The following is a 19,591-nucleotide window of genomic DNA, read 5'->3' as shown; positions in this document are numbered from 1 at the left end:
TCCCCAAAGTCAACTCTCACTAGGGTGCGTTTGGGTGCGTTTGGGCGCGTTTCGGCTCGATTTCTCGCGCGTTTGGTTCACTAGTGCACTAAACCTCTAATGCACTTATATTCATGTAGATAATATTCACTCTTAATTATCCCGAAATAAGGGTCTAAAGTCCCTCAAATAAAGTCACGCGTGTGGAAACGTGTACCGTCAATTTTATCGCTATAACGCGAAACCTCCGAGAAATTCTTATAACGTCCGTACTACTAACCATCACTTGAGTATTTAAACATTAAAATGCCTATTTTAGGTCCATTGTACATGTCTCCAATATTTCAAACCTATTGTACTCTCAATCGATCAAGATTTCCAAAGACGTGTTCACTATTTTTACAAAACGAGCTTCCGAAAATTAATTTTTGAAACAAGTCATTTTAAAAATATAATGAAACTATATTTTCATGTAATTAGATCTCAAGAACTTAGAAAATAATATTCGGAGCAAAAGGCCAAATAAATAATTAAATAAGCTAGAAATAGGAGATTAAATAAGTAAATTTTGCGAGTCCTCACAACCTCCCCTCCTTAAAAGAATTTCGTCCTCGAAATTCATACCTTCTGTAATCTCGGACAACTCTGAACCGCGTGGTGTGTTCATGTCATGCGTTCTTTCAGATGTCACTGGTCGGTTTCTCCTTCCATTGACTTGTCGAGGAACAGTTCCATTTCCTTGTTGAGCAGTAGTTTCTCGCGGATACCTCCTTGGACAGTCATGAACTTTATGGTTGGTACTTCCACACCCCATACACTTTTGTCCCTTTAGCCAACAGTTTTCTTCAGTGTGATTCGTCCTTCCACAATATCCACAAGTCGGACGAGGTGTTGCGACCTGACTTACTTGCGAGGTTTTCTTTGGTCGTGTTTGTCCTACTGAAGTCCCTCGTGACATAGTTCCTTTTGGTTCTTTTATCATGAGTGGTGCAGGAAGTGATAGTCCTACTCCATCCACTCCTTTTCTAACTTTGGGTGGTGGTTCATTTCCTCCTGGTGTACTATCAGATGCATCTCTTTTCCTTGCTTGAAAAGCTCTCAGTTGAGATTTTGTACTTTCTACCCTTTGCGCTTTTTCAAGAGCGTCACTAAATGTTTCAACCTGTGCTGCGGCAAGGGTATCTTGGATTTCCAAATCTAATCCTTGGATAAACCGTCTTATTCTCTTCCGTTCAGTAGCCACCAATTCTGGGGCATATGTAGATAACTTCGTAAAGCGTGTTTCATACTCAGCTACGCTTAAAGTTCCTTGACGAAGCTTTATAAAATCATCTTCTCTCTTTTCTTGGACAAGTGGAGGAAGAAATTTCTCATTAAATTCACGCACGAAGTTTATCCAAATTCTCGGAGTTTGATCTCTTTCCCACTTGTTTCTTATAACATTCCACCATGCTCGGGCTGCTCCTTCAAGTTGAAATACAGCAAATGTGACTTGTCTCTCCTCTGTGTAATCCAAGGCATCGAATATATTTCTTATATTCTCTAACCAATTCTCAGCCACCTCTGGATCAGGTCCTCCAGCAAACTTGGGCGGGAAAAATTTCTGAAACCGCTCTAAAGCTCGATCCTCCCCTATCTCTTGGTTTCCACGTTGGTTTCCTTGTCCAACACCTTGACCTTGTTGAGCTACCAAGAGCTCTAGGATATCCGTCATGCGAGTTAAAACTTGTCCTATCTGGTCATTTCCTCTCCCAGCACTTAGCTCAACGTTTTGATCGATGTCGGACCCATTAGCTACTCTTTCATTTCGGGGTTGTCTAGGTTGACGTCCCTTTCGTTGTCCTCTAGTTTCCATGTCCACAACTAATCTATACGCACATGCATAACCCTCACACTTAGTTAAAATTGAACTACACTCATATACCAGTAGCAACATTTAAAGAGGATGAAGACACTTTCACAAATAACATTATCACTATGCAAGTAAACACAAACTAGAGTTCATTAAATCATAACACAAATTATGGCCAAGTAAAGTTCATGCCAAGTCAAAGTCAATAACAAAAATAAACAAGTGATTATCACAAGTACATTCATCTCCAAGGCGCAAACTCTTAAGTTCTACTCCCATCGTCTCACTATGAAAGATCACCAGTAGAGATTCACTAGATTAATTGGAACTAGACGATTCTCGTTCCCTAACATGCTCGATTTCAATCCAAACACAAGGATCTTTTGGGTTACGATATTTTCCATCTTCCACTCTTAATTATTGTACCATCTTAACCAAACAATTATTGGTTTCCTGTAACCATTCACATGAAATATCGATTCATTCTTATTCCCCACAAATGGAGATATCAAGTCCTTATGGTTGCTTTCCACTCTCAAGTACTCGGGCACAAGAATCCGAAATAAGGTAATTCACAACTCGAGCCGGCCGGTCCCAAGAGTAAATCACCACATTCAAGATTCCTACCCAACATACATATCAAATTCTCTCCAATTATCAAGATAAAGGTTTTACAACCTATAACATTCATGATTCACAACTTACATTTCTAGAAGGGCACTTAAGTCTTTACTTAATCACATAGTAAGGACCAAACACCACTTGGCCCTATCTTGCTCCTTTGTAGAGACCACGTGAAGTGGCTCTAAATTTCATCACTACAAGCAATCATTTAACTTTCAGAACAGTCCCACAGTCCGGCATCCTAAACATTTAAGCCTAGGATACACTACAAAATCTGAAGCCTAAGCTCTGATACCAATTGTAGCGCCCCCACTTCTCCCTAAGGCGAACCAAAGGGTATCCGCGGGACGCCTGCCCAGCTCTCGCCAGGACTCACTACAATCCATCATTCAAAAGCTCGAAATACTTTAAGTAACTTCAATACATAATTAAAGTACTCCAAATATCTCACACTTACAATTATGCAGCTTCCAAGCTTAAATACAACCCAACGGAAAAGGGTACAATAGCCATCCGTTATAATATAACTTAAAGTTTTCAAAAGAAAACAATCTAGTACTACTCACGAGCACCCTTGGTCTCGAACCCTGTAAAAGAAAACCACAACGTGGGATGAGCTACACAGCCCAGTGAGGTTCCAAGACACTCTAACAGTTCAAATAAATCAAGTAAGTTGGGCATATCATATGCATGGTTCAATGTTACACAATGGCGTGTTATCATGAGGTGATAATCATTGTACGAGTAATTTGAGATATTTATCATGGTATGAGACATTTATCATGAGACAGGTATCATGATATAAGTACATTGGTCAGGTAACAGGTATGGAGCATATCACAGGCATAGTTCAGGATTTCATGTTGACATTTTAGCATGAAACAATTATCATGATACAAGGTAAACATATACGGTAGGATACGGTGTTCCAGTGGAACTCTGTCGGTCATCTGCACCTTATGACTTCCGATCCCCACGGTACGGTCTGGCCATCGCCTTATCCCTCCAGTGGTAATACTCGAGTATACCGAAACGGTTGTCCAGGGTTCCAACCTACCCGACCGAGCCCAGTCCTGGCTCGAGTAGGTCAGTAACCGAGGCGGGGCCCAAGTTCAGCTTATAGCTTACAACATGCACAGGTAACAAAGTAATTCGACAAAAGTAAAAATTTATCATGTTTGGAGGTCGAGTGAGATAAAGTACACACTCGCCTTAAAACCGTGGCCCACTTCATATGAGCATATAATTTATGATAATCAAGTAATCAGGTGGTCAAGTAATCAAGTAAGTTGGTGATCACGTAAGCAGATAATCAAGTAGGCAAGTAACCACATAGATTAGAAAACGGTAAGTAAACACGGTAAACGGTAAACGGTAAACGGTTAACGGTAGTAATTACGGTTAATTGGTAGACATATGTCATTTCAATAGGCCGCCATTGGCCGTTTTTCACTTTCACCACGTAAGAGTCGAGGAGATTCACTCCAACCGACTTATGCTTCCATAGCATAATTAATCATTTAAACACATCATGTAAATATGCTCTCCAAACATTTCATATCTAGTATTTCAAGTAATCACATAAGTATGCTCTTTAAGCATTTCATATCAATAGTTCAAATATACATACTTCAGGTGTTTCATGTCGAGCAATTCAAGTATACATTATTCAAATATGCATGAGTGTGGTAAATACTTAATGACCATGGGTTAAGCATGTCATAGACTTATTCCAATTACGTATTCCTATATGGAACACTCACCTAGTCAAAACAAGCGAGTAGTTCTCAAACAAGCGTTTTAGGTGTCCGCTCCGAGTTCCTCTGGGAGATTCCCTCGAGTGCCTGAGCAACAATAATCAACTACCACTCAAAATCATTCTAATTATCGAGGAAAATTGTACACTAGTACAATCTAAGAAATTAACGCAGAGGCAAGTCTAAGAGTTCGTGTAACTCGAGGTTCAAAAGTGGGTTTTAAAATACAAGACAAATCTGATTTCCATCTTTAAAATCAAATGTAAAACGATCAAATGATATTGAAGGAAAATGGAGGGTTTGAAACCTTTAGTTTCCTTTAAGTTAAAAAATTCCAGATTTAACAAGTAATATTTGAAAAATCATATTTCACTCTCCACAAGTCCAAAATTGGAAAACTTGGTACTGTTGGAATCCTCTTTCAAAGTACTAAAAGTTCTTAGAAGACACTTTTCCACGAATGTAAGTGAAAGGCACTCAAATTTTGGCTCAAAGTTGGTAACTTGAATTACCAAGACAGATTTAAGTTGGTTTTTGGCCAACTTTAGAAATTCGGCAAAATTCACTTGTTTTGAACTAACCTTTGAAATTTGGAAATCAATTAGTGTTGCAATCCAAGAGTATAACAAAACAAGCGGAACGAGAAACGGAGTTTCGAGCACCAAGATATAGTACCTCCAAGTTGCTGAAAAAGTTAAGACTGTTGGGCTATTTTCCAGGTTTAAAACTAGATTTGAAATATCATTTGGTCATCAAGTTGGCAGTGGAAATACATAAAACTTGGTACACTAAATCTTCCATATGTGAACAACATTTCTACCAAGTTTCATACAAAAACTCACACGGTAAGGTAGTCATTAAAACAACCAAAGTTTATGAAGAGTTTCAAGGCTAAACTACCTTCTCACTTTTCTTTTGTTTACAAACTTTTTGTACCATGAAATCAGTTCCAAATCTCTCCATTATTGAAACCAGGAGTTCATAAACATTCACTGAGCAATTTAAAGACCATTGACATCCAAATTTTCGAAATAAAACTCTCCAAATCAGATTTGGCCATTCGGCTAAGAGAAAACAAAAGTTTTCCAGATTCAATGAGCGAATTTTGTGACATCATTTGCATATCAAAATGGTCTTAGAATATTACCAAATTTTGTACAATTAAACCTCCATATGAGGATTACTCTTCTATCAAATTTCATTTGAAAATACACACGGGAAGGTAGTTAACTAAACCATCAAAGTTCAGGAAATTTCCCAAGGTAAAACTGTCTTCTAGCTCTTCTTTCCTTTTTAAACATTTTGTCCAAAGCAACCAACCCAAATCTGGTTTATTTGTAAAACAAAGTCCAAGAAACATCTAATATAAAGTTTGGTAGATGTTGGACATCAAATTTTCCAAAACAACAAGTCCCAAATCAAGCTAGGCCATTTAACTAGTCAAAAGAGGATTTTTACTCACTGCATCAGTTTCGAAATATGGCCACAACTCACTCAATTCAACTTGGAATTGAGCGTGGTTGATGGCGTTAGAAAGCTCTCTCATAAAGCTGAATTTTCTCAGAAGAAACCATTTCCAAATTCTATCCACAAACAGCTCGTTTTTGAGCATCAAGAAGAAATTTCTGTCCTGTCTCCTGGAGAGCAACGAAACAGGGCAGTGATTTTCAAACGAATGGTGTGGCTCACTCAAGTGGAACCAGAACGCGAATTTAGTACCAATGGAAATCTGGGAATGTCTAGTTTCCAATGCCGCAAACGGCACTTGATTTCGACATCGGAGTAAAGAGTTATAGCCGATACAAAATGACTGCCTGGTCAATACGGGAATCATTTTCCAGATTTGCTAACTTTCGAAATCAACTCATTTGACCAACCAAATCATGTTATTTTTCAATGAAATTTTGTACACACTCACAATAACATGTAAACAACATAATCAAGCCATTAGAACTTCAAAATTTTGCACAAAAGTGGTCGGACAAGGCAGGGGTAAAATCGGAAACTTTTGCCTCTTGCACCCAATGAAATTTCTGTCAATTACACACCATTAATCCATCATTTTAACCACTAAACCAACAATATATCCACCATCAATCATCAAATCAGCAACAACCCAAGTGTGGGAATCCATAGAGCCCACTTTCACATTTTTCCAACAATATCAAGATACCCATACACATGCAATAGCTTAAGGATGCATTTCTACCATCATAAACCAAGCTTAAGGTGTAGGATGAGGTTATACCTCCTTGTTGCTTTAAACCAGAAATTTCGGTCCTCAAGATGCTCCAAGAAACCGTGAGAAACTCCTCCTTTTTCTAGCTAGATGATCTCTCCACGTGACAAGCTAAGTGTAGTTCAAATTTGGTGTGAATCCATGAAGTTTTTGTGCAAGAATTGAGGATGAAAATGGCAACTTTGTGTTGTGTTTTTGCTGCAGAGAATCCGGCCAAGAGAGAGACTAGGAGAGGGAGTGTTTGGTCTAAATTTAGCTTCTTAAGGAAGACACAATGTGTGGTGCAAAAATCATCCCCAAAGTCAACTCTCACTAGGGTGCGTTTGGGTGCGTTTCGGCTCGATTTCTCGCGCGTTTGGTTCACTAGTGCACTAAACCTCTAATGCACTTATATTCATGTAGATAATATTCACTCTTAATTATCCCGAAATAAGGGTCTAAAGTCCCTCAAATAAAGTCACGCGTGTGGAAACGTGTACCGTCAATTTTATCGCTATAACGCGAAACCTCCGAGAAATTCTTATAACGTCCGTACTACTAACCATCACTTGAGTATTTAAACATTAAAATGCCTATTTTAGGTCCATTGTACATGTCTCCAATATTTCAAACCTATTGTACTCTCAATCGATCAAGATTTCCAAAGACGTGTTCACTATTTTTACAAAACGAGCTTCCGAAAATTAATTTTTGAAACAAGTTATTTTAAAAATATAATGAAACTATATTTTCATGTAATTAGATCTCAAGAACTTAGAAAATAATATTCGGAGCAAAAGGCCAAATAAATAATTAAATAAGCTAGAAATAGGAGATTAAATAAGTAAATTTTGCGAGTCCTCACATGGTAGCCTTATGCGGCCCATTTTGCTCATCTCAATCTTTGCAGCCCTTTTTTCCCTGGTTGATGTAGAAATGGTAAAGCAAGCATCAAGACACCGAATAGTGACATAGAGGATCCCAACTGATTAGATTAGCCCCAGAGTACTAGTACTAGAAGTCAGCCAGCAAGAGATCTAGTACTTCATAGCCTCTCGTCCATCCTCTTAAGTGGCGGCTTCATTGTTTTGTATTCTGGCCTGAGTTTCGTTTGATTAATAGAAAACTTCCTTTGCCTCACTATTGTTCTTTATTTGATTGTTCCTCTAGGTTGATGATTTATTATTTGTTTGAATCCTACAGTTGAGGTGTCGTACTTTAACCCACACGTGTAAGTCAGGGGACACTTGCTGCATCCTTAAGTCTCACTAAAAAATAAAGGTAACATATATAATTAAATGAAGTCAAAACTTCGTTATTAGACACTCATCAAACTTAATGTGCGCTATCTAATTTCATCTTTAGACAAACTAAAATATCCAAAGAGCTCACCTGCTCAAATCAAACTAAGATAATTTGCGAGTTCATTGAATAATAGCAATTTAAGACAAATATAAAGGTACGTCCTACATCTCTCAAGTTGTAAGCTAAAAAAGTCTATCTTCTTGGAGTTGCCCAATCCACTGAGCACACGTTGCTAAACCAACGTGTCCAATGTTTTTCTTGTGGACCTTGAAGATTCTCAAATATATCTACTATATATTTATGAAAGTTGGTCACATAGCGTCACGTGCATATCTATATATTGGTAAACAGGGGCAGGGTTTAATACACATGTATTTATAATTGAGAATTGAGTGGCATGAAAGCATGTCATAACGTGAACATCTTCACGTGGCTTTTTCAAAACAGCAACAACAACAACGACGAAGACAACAACAATAATAATAATAATTGTCATGCTCTTAACTTGTACACAGTCACGAGACATCTGCTGCATTCCTCAAGTCTCGCTTTTGAAATACAATACAACATAAAACTAAAAAAATAACTAAAATAAAATAGCATTAATGAAACTTAGTATAGTGCAGTACCAATCCCAAACTAGAAACATCCCATAATTAACTAAGGAGTCCATATACTCCATATCTAATGAAGATATCCACTATTACAAAACAACCAAGTACTACTATACTGCTATCTCTTATCCACTAAGGATCTAGTAAAAATTATCTTCGAGGTCTTCAACATGGACTAATTCATAATTTTCAAAATCCGCAAAAGTGGTGAAAAATGAGTTAAGTGATATTCACTTAGTAGGCAACAACTACTCCTCTATTGGACCATGTAATTACAGCATTACATATATCAAAGCATTTTCACACACATCGCATGCAAGATTATTCAAACAAAATTAAACTATTAATGTACAATATTAATGAGTGGCAATGGCAAATTGTAGTCCACACTATCCATAATCATATATAAGAAGTAATAAAAGCGAAAACATTTGATATTAGGTCATAACAAGTACATGTAATATCTTATTTCTGAGTATTTAGCCTAGAGATTAAACCCATTTTAAGAGGGTGACCAAAAGGTTTCATGATTACCACTTAATCACATAATATAAGTCAATTGTTCGGACTCTATACCGACTCCCATAACTAACATCCCATAACATATCAGGACTATAGTCCCTACCGTCTATTCCATGACTGTTAAGAATTTTTCTTATCATAAATTCATTTCATATGTCACATGCACCTTTCTTTCATTTCATAAAACATGCCACTCATAATGCAATTTATATCATATCAAAATATTTCAAATAGATTACTAGATCGATTTACATCTAACAAAATAGAACTTGCATTTAAGAAAATTTTGACACTTAATATTTGAAAATTCAGAGGGACAGACACCACCTACTTTTGACTGACTACTCGAGTGAGATTATTTTAGGATTTCTTAAACTTGTTTCGTGCCTTTAAAATATATAAGTGACCTAATTAGTTAATATTTCTTATATATATATAAGATTCTGAGTAACCCTAAGATGGAAGTATGGGAAAGTGTGGGAAAGTTTCCTAAAATAGAAGTTTCTATTTTCGAAAAATTTCCTAATTTGGAAAGTTCCTCTTCGTTTATAAAGTTTCCTAATTTGGAAATAATTATTCATAATCATACTTATTTCAATTTTTAATATTATTATCTTGATTGTTATTTCATTATTATTATTATCATCATTTATTTTAATTTATATATATCTTTGTTTATTTTTATTTTTTATCTCTATTTATACTAACAATTCAAGATGCTACTAGTGGATTCAACTCCAAGTTTAGAAGAAATTTTTGAGTTTGGTTTGCAATTCCTTTCATTTTTATTGTTCTCTCAAGTTGTTTTATCTTTTTTGTATTTGATACGAACCCGGATCCGAGGACGCCAGAATTCGAACCACAAGCCCAAGACCAAGGTAACAAGTTTGGGGTAAGCGGAGTCCTAGACTATCAAGGGCAGCGCGAGATAGTTTCGAACGGTAGAAGACACCACAATCAGGCGTGTTCCCTGATTGATAAAGTCGACGAACACTTTAGATCCTCTAAAGGTGCTCAAGGGTGCTCACAAGAAGCTAGAGAAACTCTCTTAATTTCTGAAAATCCCAAAAGTCCCTTCTCTATGGAATTGAGCAGCCTTTTATAGGCTTACAAAACAACTTAACCTACAACTACGCGAAAGAGGTAAGTTTCCTAATTGAATTGAAAGACTTAACCAAAACATAACTAATTCCTTAACATACTAGATATGCCTTAGTAGGCTTACAAGACCCAATTGGAAGCAATAAAAATAGGAAATAATTGGAAATTACGGAAACTGCTAAAACAACTAAATCAGTCCGGCGCGTTGCACACGAAATCCTTGAACTTTGAATGCTTGGCTTTGGCTCTCTTCATTGGACCCCAACGACCCGTCAATGGACCACATAATAGCTTTTGGGCCGCTCCTAAGATTCGTATCATTCCCCTACTCTTAAAAAGATTTGTCCTCAAATCGTGGGAACGCAAGAATTGGCGGCGCGGGCTAACAGCACTTTGGTTTTTAGCTCCAATGAAAGAAGGCATAGAACACTGCAGGACCAAGACTTTTGCCCCTTGCTCAACCTGCACAAAAGAGTGGACACTAAACAAAGCAAATGTTAGAGGTGAGGGGCGCAAAGCATCACCCTCAGGTGTAAAGCGCATCAAGAGATTTTGCTTTCTCTCATGGCTAGCAACTCGATTTTCCTTTTTCCTTGCATCTTCATGCTCACTCTCTGTCCTCAACTTCTCTAGATCTTCACAAACTTGGCTGGGGGATAAAGGGGTTAAAGTAATCTTCCTACCATCATGGGTAAAAGAATACTTATTAGTTCAACCTTCAAAGAATACATCCTTATCGTATTGCCATGGTCGTCCCAAAATAATGTGAGTGGCTTGCATGGGAACGACGTCACAGATCACCTCATCCTCATACTTTCCTATGCAAATAGGCACCGACACTTGTCTATACACTCGCACATCCCCATCAGCTGTCAACCATTGCAATCGATAAGGGCGTGGATGTTTCCTGGTTGGGAGAGCCAAATTTTCTACCATGAGTAAACTTGCAACATTGGTGCAACTTCCCCCATCTATAATTAAGCTGCAAATCCTATCCTTAACTTTGCAACGGGTGTAAAATATGTTCTCCTGTTGAGACCCCTCGTCCTCCTTAGCAAGCATGGTTAACGCCCTACGAGCGACCAAACATCCTACATTCCCAGGTAGCAGTGCAATCTCCTCCTCCGAGTCCCCATCACCCGTCAAAAGCGGCATCCCTGCATAATCAGACTCATCATCTGTGGCTACTTCACCATTGTCCCTTATAACTATAATGCGTTGATTAGGGCATTGGGATTGTATATGACCATACCCCTGGCACTTGAAGCATTTTCGATCCCGATTGCGCGAGTTAGAAACACCATTGAATGGGGTTGGCACTCCTTTACTTGTACCCGATCCAACTGTGTCCCCTTAGGCTTGAGTGGAGGAGTTGAGTTTGCAGGCTTCTCCTCTTTAGATCCGGGATTGGTGCTCCAACTTGAAGGAGTTACATGGGACGAAGATCTAGTGGTACCCCTCCTCTTGATTCGCCTTTCAACTTTCACAGCCTTATCCAACATTTCACTCATATCCATGTAATGTTGGAGTTCAACTATCTCAGCAATATCGGATTTTAGGCCATTGAAGAATCGTGCCATAGTGGTTTCAGCATCCTCATTCACATCGGCTCTCATCATGAGCATCTCAATGTCTTTGAAATAGTCCTCCACACTCTTGTCGCCCTGAGTGAGAGTTTGTAGCTGTTGGTGTAACTCCCTATGATAGTAGTTTGGGACAAATCGTCTCCTCATGATTCCTTTAAGTTCTCCCCATGTTTCTACTGCTCGCTCGCCATTTTTCCTCCTACTAGTTCGAAGTTGATCCCACCTTGCGGATGCATAATCCATTCAACGGCGGCAAGCTTCACCTTTTGCTGCTCTGAATAGTTATTGCACTCAAACACAAGCTCAATTTTGCGCTCCCATTCGAGGTATGTCTCAGGATAGGACTTACCCTGGAATGATGGGATGTTGAGCTTAACTCCCTTGATGGATTCATTCCCGCCGTTTCTCCTTCCTCGGGCAACCCTTGGTTGTAGATCAAACTCGCCATCCTCACTATTAGACGCATCCGACTCAACTTGCCTCGACCTTCCTCTGCTCGAACTAGCTCGATTTTTGGATGACTCCAATTGTTCCATCCGTTCGTGCAATGGTTCAATGGAGCTTCTAAGCATGGGCCCGAATTCTTCCATCATATCCTCCATTTGAAGTCTTAAATCAAAAGGTTGGGATTCACCTTCGTTTGACATGTTTTAAAGCTGCGGGAGATCAATGACAAACAAAGAACCTCACTTCACTCATTCACAATTTTCTCTCACACTCGTGTATGTCACTCAAATTGGGACGCGCCAGTAATTCTCACCAATTTTCTCAAAGCTCTTGATCATCCACCTTGAGAAAATTTAGAATGACCTTAGATGAGCAATCAACTACCAATAATTCACGCAAGTGCAGCTAGGCTCCCTTTTTTTTTTTTTTTTGGTGATTTCAAGGACTCAAAAATTCACAAAATTTTTTTTTCTTGTAATTAAAAGAAAGAAACGGATGAACAGTAGCTCCTACAGTACCGTGTGAACAGTACGGCTACAGTACCGTGAACAGTGACGACGCTACAGTGCCGTGAACAGTGATTCTGAGTTTTTTTTTTTTCCAAACCCAAACACAAAGGCACGATTAACTGACAACTAGCAGCACAAACTGCGGCAGACCGACAACACAAAAGAATTTAAGAAAAAAACCCTAATAATAAACTCTAAACAAATACGACAAGAACAAAATAAAAGGGATATAACTTGATACCTTAACCTATGCTCTGATGCCAACTGATACGAACCCGGATCCGAGGACGCCAGAATTCGAACCACAAGCCGAAGACCAAGGTAACGAGTTTGGGGTAAGCGGAGTCCTAGACTATCAAGGGCAGCGCGAGATAGTTTCGAACGGTAGAAGACACCACAATCAGGCGTGTTCCCTGATTGATAAAGTCGACGAACACTTTAGATCCTCTAAAGGTGCTCAAGGGTGCTCACAAGAAGCTAGAGAAACTCTCTTAATTTCTGAAAATCCCAAAAGTCCCTTCTCTATGGAATTGAGCAGCCTTTCATAGGCTTACAAAACAACTTAACCTAAAACTACGTGAAAGAGGTAAGTTTCCTAATTGAATTGAAAGACTTAACCAAAACATAACTAATTCCTTAACATACTAGATATGCCTTAGTAGGCTTACAAGACCCAATTGGAAGCAATAAAAATAGGAAATAATTGGAAATTACGGAAACTGCTAAAACAACTAAATCAGTCCGGCGCGTTGCACACGAAATCCTTGAACTTTGAATGCTTGGCTTTGGCTCTCTTCATTGGACCCCAACGACCCGTCAATGGACCACATAATAGCTTTTGGGCCGCTCCTAAGATTCGTATCATTCCCCTACTCTTAAAAAGATTTGTCCTCAAATCGTGGGAACGCAAGAATTGGCGGCGCGGGCTAACAGCACTTTGGTTTTTAGCTCCAATGAAAGAAGGCATAGAACACTGCAGGACCAAGACTTTTGCCCCTTGCTCAACCTGCACAAAAGAGTGGACACTAAACAAAGCAAATGTTAGAGGTGAGGGGCGCAAAGCATCACCCTCAGGTGTAAAGCGCATCAAGAGATTTTGCTTTCTCTCATGGCTAGCAACTCGATTTTCCTTTTTCCTTGCATCTTCATGCTCACTCTCTGTCCTCAACTTCTCTAGATCTTCACAAACTTGGCTGGGGGATAAAGGGGTTAAAGTAATCTTCCTACCATCATGGGTAAAAGAATACTTATTAGTTCAACCTTCAAAGAATACATCCTTATCGTATTGCCATGGTCGTCCCAAAATAATGTGAGTGGCTTGCATGGGAACGACGTCACAGATCACCTCATCCTCATACTTTCCTATGCAAATAGGCACCGACACTTGTCTATACACTCGCACATCCCCATCAGCATTCACTATTGCTTTTGCTCACGCAACTTCCTACTCCTCATTTCAGCATTCACTATTGTTACTATATAACCTTATTCCATTTATTGATTTGGTTAACTAAATTTAAACTCCCTCATATATACACTCAAAATCCCCCCTCGAAAAAACCTTTTCATTCATTCTTTCCTCAGTTACTAATTACTACTACTTCGACCTCACAATCTTTTACTCGTATCCTGATCTCCAAATAACTTGCTAAGAACTCAAAACAACTTTCTAAGGGAACTCATTCTACCTTAATTAATAACAAGGCATTGGAGGCTTTGAATATAGGAGCAGTGGCTCCCCCACGACAACTACCCTGCTTGTTTATGATGATGATTTCCACAATCTTAGTTTTGGCAACTATGTTAAGAGAAAGAGGTCCATGCATGTTTTCACTTCTTGTTCTCCTTCTGGTTCTGAAAACCCATCCTCCAAAGATGATAATCCATCGTATTTAGTATAGCTTTTCATACCCCACTTCACTTAGTAAGAATGGAGGAGGTGACATTCGTGTTGTTGCCGCAATTGCAAGCATGATAAGACAGAGAGCCAAATACTCATCCATGCACCACATCTTCGATGCAGTCATTGATTCTCTCGAGAGGTCACAATTACTGCAAGATACAAGAAGGTGTTTTGGTGGCATACTAGTGGATAGTTATTTATAAAAAAAAAAAAAAAAACTACCAATGCCAAATATCTCTTTTTCTTACTTGGGCTTTATTAGTTCCATTATTTTAGGGTAAATTAAAAGGGATAAAGTTGGCATTGCAAAATAGCAAAGCACCATATGAGATATCTCATGGTGTATATCTAGTATAAGCTAGTTTGGATCTAACGGGGCAAATATATATTTTTAAAGTGAAATAATAAAAGTGATTTTTATGCAAAGGACTAGTGCTCGATATATGGAATCAAAAGGACTTTTATGATATGACCGAGATGGCGATCAAAACAGGGTATGTATTGTATTTCCCTCCCCTCCGTGAGCTGCTAAGAGGATAGATTACTCTTGCAACAACTATATTTGGTTTTGCGGTTTCAATCTTTCCGGGAGGCAAAACCATACATTCAACATTCAAAACTCCAGAAAAGATGATGCATCGACTAGTTGCAACATTGGAAAACAAACTAGTATAGCTCAATTAATAAAATATGCAAAATTAATTATATAGGATGAGGCAAGCATGGCAAAACAAACACCTAAAAAAAAGTTTGATGAGGCACTCAAAGACATCATGAATAAACATACCGTGTTTGGTGGTAAAATTGATGTTTTTGGAAGCGATTTTCGACAGACATTACCAGTCATAACAAACGGTCACAAACCTTGTTGCACCCCATTTTTGTTAATGAGACTTTTGAAAATGTGATAGTTCGGACCTGAAAACAAAGTCTGAAAAAGGGTTTTAGAAAAAAGAGAATCACTACTTGGTATTGAATTTAGTTGTACCAAGTCACGAAAAAAGGTTTTAGAAAAATAAAATAAAATAATAAAACCCCTTTTTTAGAAAACTCCAGGTCTTGGAAAAACAAGATGAAAACCTCGGGAGTTGTAGTTGAAAAATAAGGAAGATAAAGATTCAATTGGCTCAAATCTAAAACACTCTTTCAACCTATCTTAAGTTAGTTGCGAGATTTAGTCAAAATTTTCCTAATCTAAGATTCAAAATTTTCACATTTGGATGCTTCAATATAAATGCAAACCTAAATCTAAGAGGGATATTAGGAGGGATGAAATGTCCCTTCAAGGTCTAATTGGTACCAATTATATTCATTGTGAGGCCCAAGAATAATCCTTTGAAGGGGCCACGAGTGTGCAAAAAGACTCAAAAAAATAAAAATTATAATGCTTATATATAAATATACGTGATTGAAGAGACGGGAATGCAATATAACGGCTATGGGAGACGAAAATTCATGATACAATTTTTCTTCTTATAGAGGGATAATAGTGTGCTAAATCTAAAAAGGTCTTATTCACCTATTTTTTATATTCGAAGAGTGACTCTTCTAAACTAAACAAGGAAATGGACACTTAATACATGGATCTAGCGCAGGATAGGACTTATGAGTCTAGTACTGGACTGACCCATTTCTACACGGCCTTATTAACATTGGACTAGTAAGAAAATAAGAAAAGCCACAACTAGTTGTGGACTAGTGTGACAATGTCATGCATTCATTATTTATAATAATAAAATATATAAAATATAATTAAAACAAATAAACACATACAAGCACATAAAGCATATAGCATATAAGTATAATATCTAGATGCAAAATGCTAAACAAAGCAAGTAAAGCATGTAAGTATCTATGCATATAAGCCACATAAACACACCATGACCTTATCTATTATTAGGGAACTTAGCTACAATTTAAAATGGTGAAATATAGGAAAATAAACTTATTTAACCTATCTATTATATCTGTATGTCTAACTACAATTTTTAAGAAAAGAAAAATGTAACCTACCTATTACATCTTTAGTATTTGAATACCCTCCAAATAACTATAAATCTTAAATTAAAGAAACATAGAAGATGAATATTGTAAGGATCGAAGACAATCTAAGAGGGGGGGTGAATTAGGTTTTCAAAAAACCTGCTAGTAAATATTCAACCTTTTTCTTTTTGACAGACAGCCCTTCTTTTTCAAAATGCTTCTCAATGAACAAGATAGTATAGTAGAACAGGTATTAGTGAGATGAGGAGAAGAGCAGTTTATATAGAAAAGCAGTAAATGAGAGTAAAGAACCAAACCAAGCTTCAAACACAACTGATGTTTGAACACCTCTATTATATACCAAGTTACTTCAAGCTGAATAGACTTGCAACCAATCTTATGTGTACAAGGAAGGGATCACTTCCTTCTTGCCCCAAAACACACTTGGTCAAGCAAGGAAGTTTTACAAACACTCGCAAACCCTCTCTATGCTACACTATTGAAGAAGCTATGTCACACTTGAAAAACAGCTACACGAAGATTGCACATGCAAGGAATACAAATGTTTCTTTTGAGTATTCTAGCACTAGAATCACTCACAATCTGATGTAGGCTTGATGTACAAAGTTGTTTTGAGGTGATTGACTTTGTTCCTTTTATAGGAGACCAGAGAATTCCTCAATTAATGCTGTCAACGGGCAGAAGGCAGCTGAAGAGTCAACTAGCCGTTGGTGCTGTCGGACGTCCGATGGTTGGATTTTATGCGTCCGAACGAGATCAATGAGTTCTGGAAGTTTTCTTGAAATCCTTCGGCCGGCCGATGCGTTCAGAGTGTTGTGTCCGAAAAGCAGCAATACTTGTCGGACGTCCGATACACAGATGTTTGAGCGTCCGATCATGATTAATAGTCATCGAACCTCTGGCTTGTCTTCTTCGGACGTCCGAGTCTGAGTTCTTTACTCGTCCGAAGATGCTCAAAGGATATCGGACGTCCGATACTTTCCTTTTGTGCGTCCGACATCATCCTCAGCAATCTTCATACTTTTTGATCTCCTTTTTCTGCTTTAAAGCCTCAGACCTGTTTGGTTCATTTCTGAAAAGGATTTCTACAAGAGGTATTAGAAATATCCATTTGTTTTGTAATCATCAAAAGATATGAGTTGAGATAAACAATCTCCCCCTTTTTGATGATGACAAAACAATTGGATAGAGCAAAAATTGTAGCAACTCCCCCTGAGACTGACTCCCCCTAACGAGGTGCATAATTAAATTTAACACAACTCCCCCTGAGACTGATTCCTCCTAACGAGGTGCATAATTAAATTTAACACAATTCCCCTTGAGACTGACTCCTCCTAACGAGGTGCATAATTAAATTTAACACAATTCCCCCTGAGACTGACTCCCCCTAACTAGTTGCTCTACACCACCAGTGTTAAACCAAATCCAATTTCAATCATATACCATCTCCCCCTTTTTGTCATCACACAGTATACAGAAGCAATATTAGAAGCAATATCAGAAGCAATATCATTCCATCAGAAGCAATATCAGTATACACAGTAACAATATTCAGCACAATTTGGAATCAATTAGAAACATTCAACCATAAACACATAACCAACTATAACACATATTCAAAACATTCATAACAAAACACTTAATTTAGAAACATAAAATATTGCTAGATATTACAGACCAGGTGTTCAGCACTTGATACAAAAGTGCAATGCAAAAAGATGAACTATAATCCTAGATAAAGGTGCAGTGACCTAGTAGTGCCTAGATGGTGATTTTAGATGATCTAGGCCTTCTCCTGGCCAGACGATACTGTGCAGGATCCTCTTCTTCCTCAGTTTCTTCATCACTATCTTCAGATGCTTCCTCAGTTACTGGAGCCTTGCCTTTATCCTTGGGCTGAGAACTAGAAGCTGGAGTAGTCTCATCACCAGTGGTTGGCCTTGTGGGCTCAGTTCTTGGTTCTTTCTGATGAGCAGTTTCATTTGTTTCAGGTATAGGGGGCACAAGAAGATTCCTTTTTTCAAGAAAGGAGGATTGTTGGGCAGAGGTTATGGTCATCATGAGACCATCTTCAAGAAGCATAACATGCTGTTTGAGGTCTTCAAGCAGGGAGATGACCTCAGAATTGGAAGAGAAGGACTTACTGGCAGACTTTCTGGGATGAATGGTGAAAGGAGATATATACCCTGACTGATCACGGGGAGTTCTAGGAGTGACAGGAGTTTCATGCAAATTTTTTCTTCTAGACTCGGCTACAGTCTCTTTGTAGCACCAATGACCCTCAAAAAATTTTAGATTCTTTCTTTCAAAATAAGTTTTGGAGAAAACTGAAGATGCACTTTCTTTTGGAGATTTGCCAGAAAAGGGTATGTCAAAATGAGCAAAAATGGGGGTCAGAAATCTGCCATAGGAAAGCTTCCTACGACTATCAGTGCTGATTTTGAGCAGAAATTTGCACATTACAAATCCAAAGTCAATGCGGATTTTTTCAACAAAACAGTAGAAAAGATAGAGTTCCATTTTATTTGCATCTGTTCTATGGCCATCAGTTGGCACCAACAGATTCGAGATGATAGTGAAGATGATTAGATTCTGAGGACTGAGATCATCCAATCTTGCCTCAGCAGGGGTGTTGAATTTGGATTGAAAATAAGTCATGAGTTTAGCACTGTAAAAGTGATGATAGGCAGAAGGAAATTCCTCATATGAAAAAAAATTTGCAATTTTTCCTTTGAAACTGGGTTCAATGCTGGTTTTCAAAATGGAGTTCACAATGTCAGGAGTTAACATGATGTCGACAGAATTGACCCTAGAGATGAGTTCAGTGTGTGATTTACCCTTTCTAAGATTAGCAAAGAATTGATATAGCATGTCAGGGTAAAAGACATTAGGAATGGTCAGAATATGGGTCCATTTCTGGAATTCAAACAGTTTGACAACAGATTCAAGATCAAGTTTACGGAATTCATAGGGAATGATAAGCCTTTGGGTGATAAAACCTTTTTGAGAGACCAACTCAAATCTGTCTCTGGCTTCATCATCAATGAATTTCGGAAGAGGAGTGGGTTCTTCATCTGGTTGAGACACAGGATCCTTTCCAGAGCGTTTCTTTCTTGAAGTTTGTGTGGCAGATGCTTCCACATTTTGAGCCTCAGATCTAGTCCTTGGAG

At 38.2% G+C, this 19,591-nt stretch overlaps 1 long non-coding RNA gene across 1 annotated transcript; it reads right to left on the bottom strand.

The window, feature by feature from the left end:
- Positions 1 to 2,858: 2,858 nt before the first annotated feature.
- LOC140016718 (uncharacterized) lies at positions 2,859 to 6,654 on the bottom strand. The gene is made up of 3 exons (XR_011822927.1): positions 6,461 to 6,654; positions 4,219 to 4,299; positions 2,859 to 3,042 (listed from the first exon to the last, which is right to left on the bottom strand). It is a non-coding gene; the product is annotated as an uncharacterized lncRNA (long non-coding RNA).
- Positions 6,655 to 19,591: the final 12,937 nt, after the last annotated feature.

The sequence above is a fragment of the Coffea arabica genome, chromosome 11c, assembly GCF_036785885.1.
Source record: "Coffea arabica cultivar ET-39 chromosome 11c, Coffea Arabica ET-39 HiFi, whole genome shotgun sequence".
Classification (NCBI taxonomy): domain Eukaryota; kingdom Viridiplantae; phylum Streptophyta; class Magnoliopsida; order Gentianales; family Rubiaceae; genus Coffea; species Coffea arabica.
The sequence above is the reverse complement of the archived record's forward strand: the minus strand, read 5'-3'. Positions and strand labels throughout refer to the sequence as shown.